Source organism: Rhinolophus sinicus, chromosome 8 (genome assembly GCF_057876585.1).
Source record: "Rhinolophus sinicus isolate RSI-liver-muscle chromosome 8, RSI-T2T, whole genome shotgun sequence".
NCBI classification, from domain to species: Eukaryota; Metazoa; Chordata; class Mammalia; order Chiroptera; family Rhinolophidae; genus Rhinolophus; species Rhinolophus sinicus.
In genome coordinates this window covers 30450631-30456630 of record NC_142508.1, presented here as the reverse complement: position 1 = coordinate 30456630, position 6000 = coordinate 30450631, and the positions used below count along the sequence as shown (strand labels likewise).

At 56.6% G+C, this 6000-nt stretch overlaps 1 non-coding gene across 1 annotated transcript; it reads right to left on the bottom strand.

The window, feature by feature from the left end:
* Positions 1–349: 349 nt before the first annotated feature.
* On the bottom strand, positions 350–468 carry LOC148757408 (5S ribosomal RNA). Its single transcript, XR_016022316.1, has one exon. It is a non-coding gene; the product is annotated as a 5S ribosomal RNA (ribosomal RNA).
* Positions 469–6000: the final 5532 nt, after the last annotated feature.

Below are 6000 nucleotides of genomic sequence, written 5' to 3'. Positions count from 1 at the left end.
GCCTGCGCCGGCAGGCAGCCCTGGGCTTGGGCTTTGGGGGCGGCGGGGGCGGGGAGCGGGAGGGAGCGCGGCGATGGCAGCGGCGGCGACGGCGGCGACCGCGGCTCGGCGAAGGGCTGCGGGCTGTCGGCCTGCGGGAGCGAAGAGGACTGAGAAGAGGGTGTGGGGGGGAGCCGGGGCCGACGGGCCTGGCGTGCGGCCCGGGCTGCGAGCTTGTAGTGCCGGGCGGCTGACCCGCCGCTGGCCAGGGGTACCTTCGGCTGGCTGGGCGGCAGAAGAGGGGCAAGGGGCGCCAGGGGTTCGGAGGGAGCCACGCCGGGGCGGCGGCGCAAAAGGAGAGGCGAGCAAAAGCCTACAGCACCCGGTATTCCCAGGCGGTCTCCCATCCAAGTACTAACCAGGCCCGACCCTGCTTAGCTTCCGAGATCAGACGAGATCGGGCGCGTTCAGGGTGGTATGGCCGTAGACGCTGGGACCCGGCTGCCGGCGCCCCAAGAGCCTGCTCCCGGCCTGCCTCGTGAGCGTGCGCCGTGCTGCTGGGCCGCTCGGGTGGCGAGCATCTCCTCGCGGGCCGGCTCCGCCGGCGCCGCGCCTCCCGCCTGCTCCCCGCCTCCCCCGGACGCCGCCGGCGTGGGCGGCGGGCTACTCTTGGCCCGCAGCGAGGCCCCTCCGCGCCACCCGTGGCTCCACGGGCCTCTGTCACTTCCCTGACGGTGACAGAAGTCTCGGCGCCCTGGCATCCTGGGACTCCCCGGGCCCCGTACGGCTTACACCCCGCCCCCCCCAACCCCGCTCACCCCCACCCCCAGCCCCACCACCCCAGACCCGCCTGGCTGCTCTGCGGTCCCCCGCTCGTGGCAAGCGAGGGGGTCGCAGGGTCCTCTCAGGCCCCTCCGGCCCTAGGCACGCGCGGCCCTGGCCCTGGCACTGGCCGGCCCCACCGACTGGCCCAAAGCCACGGGGAGCCACCCGTGCCACCAGGGTGCAGCGGCTCCAGTCTGCCGTCACCCTTCGTCACACAGCCTTCCGTCCGGGCCCTCGCCCCTCCTCAGCGACCAGCGTCCCGCCCGATCTCCGGTCCCTTCACTGGCTACACGTCACCTCTCCTGACCCAGGGAGGTGAGAGAGAGGATGAGAGAAGGCCAGAGACGGAGCAAGAGAGAGGCGGAGAGAGACAGGTGGGGACTGTGGCGACAGAGTCCCAGAGAGCCGTTTCCAGGCTCTGGGCCTCGCGTGGAGGGGTGCTGCCTCGGGTGGTGCACGGTCATCAGCTGTGACCGCTTGGCCGTCAGCTGTTGCCAGTTGGCCATAGGCCACCGGTACAGCTGCGGTGGCCAAGCTAGGAAGCGCGGATGGTGGACTGCAAATTGCAGAGGGGCGCGGATTGCAGTTGGCCGGCTTGGCGTGTCGGTCGGTTGGTGGGTCGGTTGGTTGGCAGAGAAGCGGCCGGCAGGTTGGGGATCGTGCGGCTCCGGCTTGCTGTGTCTCCGAGCCAGCCGCCCGTGAGAAATGGTGCTATGAGACCCCTATCCATGGCTCCGTTGGTGTTCCTTCTTGGCCTCGCCATATCCTGCGTTCTTGTGCGGGCAGAGGGACTAGAGTCCCCGCAGGACAGGGACCGACAGACAGAACGGGGGGGGGGGGAGGAGGAGGAGGAGGAGGAGGGAGCGAGATGGAAATATACACGTATATGTGCATGTATGTATCTAGACGTACAGAGAGACATGGACAGAGACAGAGAAAGAGGGGGCTGGCACGCGGGGAGAGAGCTCCTGAGCGAGAGCCACAGCCCAACAGGCATGTCGCAGAGCCAGACGGACAGGGGGTGGAGGTTGAGGGTGGGGGGGACGCACAGGCTGGGACACGGACTGGGACGGACGCACTGAGGCTGTGTTGCGGTGGCAGCTTCTCCACCGGTGTGTGGTGGAGCCCGGGGCTGGGCTCCGCTAAGGAGGCAGTGCCCGGGCTTTGGCAGTCACCCTCAAAGCCCCCGGGGCGGGCCGCCAGGGTCTCCGGAGTGCCGGTGGGCTCCGAGCCCCGCCCAGGGTCCCGCCCGCGGGCGGAGAGTGGCAGCCCCAGGCACCCTCGTTGTGAGGGTTGTGTGCCTGCGTGCCTGCTCTTCCCCTTGTGGTGGTGTGGGGAGCTGGAGCATCAAGGGTTAAGAAAATGTAACTACAAGCAGAGGTTGGGAGGATGGCTGAGGGGAACTCCGATAAGCATAAAGAACAAACAGAAACAGACACCTGCTGTTCTGGGAATGGGACAATCTCAAAAGGTCTAAAGACAGTCAGGGCCAAACTTTGGAGAAACATAACTAATCTGTACTTGCTGCCTCAGCCGCTTTATGTAACCTTCTTGTTTCTGTCTGTATAAAAGAATGCTGAAAAATCAAGCAGGCGCAGCAGTCCAGTCAGAACTGCTCGCCCTCCCGATCCCATCTTTGTCTCTTGTCCAATTTTTTCTCTCAATCCTCACTCCCCACTTCAGGAACCGTTCGTCTCGTCGGCAGGCTCCGACAAGTGGCGCCCGAACAGGGACCTGACTACTGGGGAATCAGTGAAGGACTCCGCTTGCAAACGAGACGCGTCGAATAAGGTTAGTGAAAGCGGTGAGATACCATAGTCGGGAGTAAAATAAAATGGGACAGGGTAACAGTAAAAGGCTGTTTACTCACATGTTAAGGAGCATGCTAAAAGCTAGAGGAGTTAAAACCAGTGAAGCACAGTTGCTTCGATTTTTAGAATTTGTAGTACAAATATGTCCCTGGTTCCCCGAAGAAGGGACTTTAAACTTAGAAACTTGGGAAAAGGTGAGAGAGCGTTTACAGGGATATTATGATGCTCGTGGACCCTCTGAAGTACCAGTAGATACTTTTTCCTTATGGAATTTGGTTAGGGATGTGATCGATCCTAGACACGAGGGAATCAGATACTCTGAGAATGATCAACCCAAACTGGATCCCCCTGGGAAGCAGAGGTGCAAAGATTACAAGCTGCACTCACTTCCCTCTCTGTTCAAATGCAATTAGTCCAGGCTCAACAGACTGGGCCTTTATTAGAATCTCAATCAGAATAGAAGCCTGGGTTACAATGAAGCTCTCCTCCAAGTGTAGTTGCAGGGCTAGATCCACTGCCCGAGGCCCCTATCAACCGAAAAAGATTCAAGCCGCCAAGCTGCTAGTACAGGGGCAACTTAAAAAGGGACACATTGCCCCCTCCAATTCTCCCGGGAATTCTCCCATTTTTGTTATTAAAAAAAAAAAAAAAAAAAAAAAAAAAAAAAATCTGGTAGATAGAGATTATGACAAGATTTAGAAAAAGTTAATAAAACCATGAAATGAAGGGGAGCCTTACAGACAGGCTTGCCCTGTCCTGCAGCCACACCAAAACACACATGTAAAATTGTTTTGGACTTCAAAGATTGTTTTTATACTATACCTTTAAATCCTGATGACTGCCCTGGATTTGCTTTCAGTGTTCCTTCCGTTAATTTACAAGAACCTTTTAAGAGCTATCATTGGCTAGTGCTACCTCAGGGAATGGCTAGTAGCCCTACATTATGTCAAAAACTTGTATCAGCTGCAATAAAACCTACCCGAAGGACATTTCCAGATATTTACATCATCCACTACACGGATGACATACTTCTTGCCCACTCTTGTGAACCAAAGTTGCTTGCTGCTTTTGCTCATTTACAAGAAAAGCTCCACAATTATGGGCTAGTTATAGCCCCAGAAAAAATTCAGCAAGTGCCTCCTTACTCTTATCTGGGATATTGTTTAATGCCTCAGGCCATTGTGCCTCAAAAAAATACAAATCCGGCGAGATTGTTTAAAAACGTTAAATGATTTCCAAAAGCTACTGGGAGGCATTAACTGGATTAGACCTCAGTTGCGGTTGACAACCGGTGAATTACAACCTTTGTTTAAAATATTACGTGGGGAAGCTGATCCTACTTCTCCCCGCGAGATAACACGGGGAAGAGGCTTTGCTTGTATTTCTCCAGGTCCGGAAGAAAAACCTTTGTGAATTCCTGGTCGGTGTTAAACCATACCATGAGCGACAGCCCACAGAAGAGAAGACATCTGTAGATACCCATCCACGCCCCCTACTGTTCCATTCTTGTGTTTACACCTTATGTCTCTCTGTCTGGTCCCCCAAAGATGGTTTGCAGCCAAAGACGGGTAAGATATCTCACGGGAGATACAACCTAAGCCGGGCGGAACCGAGTGGGGACCCCCAATGAGCTGCCTTAGAAGATCCAAAAAGGAGCCTTTCCTCCCCTTCCCCCTGCCTGGCAAAAGCCATTGCTGTCTCTGGCTTTCCTCTCTCACCTGATTGTGAGAGAAGTCATGAGGGCAATGAAGATCAGTTCTCTCCACTTATCTCAACAGAACTGTTACAATATGGGTGACTTGACCCTGAGAAGGTAAGACATCATGGGACTTTATGCTTCGGCTGTTAACAGACAAAGGGTGATTGGAATAAACATTTTTCTGCTATGAGGTACGAGTCTCACAGACCGTGTAAGAAAAAAATGTTACTCTTGATCTTATCCAGTTTCATAAAGAGGTCTTGACACTGCAAGAGACCTCTCCTTTAAACACCGATATAGCTGATACTCTCAACAAACTTGTCTCTAGTTTTCACAATGTATTGCCATCATACTCTTCAATGCTTCAAATTATGCCCCCCTCCCCTTGTAATTCCGCCTGTTGTGATCCTCCTGATACTATGTTTCCTCCCCTGCATCACAGAAGCTGTGATGGGGATAGTCACAGATATTTATGGAGAAATTCACAAAATAAGGCTCCACATGGCTAATAAACCAAAAGCCACTGCCCCTGTCTAACCCCGAAGGAGATCGGTAGCCAATGACGGGTAATGATCAGTGGATGTCTTACAACCTAAGACAGGAGTCGATCGCTTTGATGAAGGATATCCAATGACGGGTAAGTGAGAATGTCTGTACTGACCACCTAAGCCAGGCACGATCTCAAAAAATAAAAAAGGGGGAATTGCGGGGAGCTGGAGCATCAAGCGTTAAGAAAATGTAACTACAAGCAGAGGTTGGGAGGATGGCTGAGGGGAACTCCGATAAGCATAAAGAACAAACAGAAACAGACACCTGCTGTTCTGGGAATGGGACAATCTCAAAAGGTCTAAAGACAGTCAGGGCCAAACTTTGGAAAAACATAACTAATCTGTACTTGCTGCCTCAGCCGCTTTATGTAACCTTCCTGTTTCTGTCTGTATAAAAGAATGCTGAAAAATCAAGCAGGCGCAGCAGTCTAGTCAGAACTGCTCGCCCTCCCGATCCCATCTTTGTCTCTTGTCTATTTTCTTCTCAATCCTCACTCCCCACTTCAGGAACCGTTCGTCTCGTCGGCAGGCTCCGACATGGTGGTCTCTCCTGGAGCCCGAGGGCGTGCGGGGTGTTGGGGTGCTGCTCTCTCCGTCCCCTGGTTTGTCCCGGCTCTTTTTCCCCTGTGTGTCGGGGCCACTGCGGCCGGCGGGAACCGAGGGCTCCTGGCTCTTGTGGGAGACGGGAGGGGGCGCGCGCGCGCGCGCGCGCGCGGGGGTGTGGGGCGAGGTGCCTGCCAGCAGAGACAGAGGCCCCCGGTGGGGCGGGGCGGGTGGGCATCCCGTTTGCCGGAGGACACGCCTATCCTGTGTCTCGGGGCCCAGGTGCAGGCACAGGGATGGTCGTCCCCTGGGCTCGGGCCGAGGTGCAAAGGACCGGCACGTCCTGGGATGGAGAAAGCCTGGTGGAGGCCTGCGCCGGCAGGCAGCCCTGGGCTTGGGCTTTGGGGGCGGCGGGGGCGGGGAGCGGGAGGGAGCGCGGCGATGGCAGCGGCGGCGACGGCGGCGACCGCGGCTCGGCGAAGGGCTGCGGGCTGTCGGCCTGCGGGAGCGAAGAGGACTGAGAAGAGGGTGTGGGGGGGAGCCGGGGCCGACGGGCCTGGCGTGCGGCCCGGGCTGCGAGCTTGTAGTGCCGGGC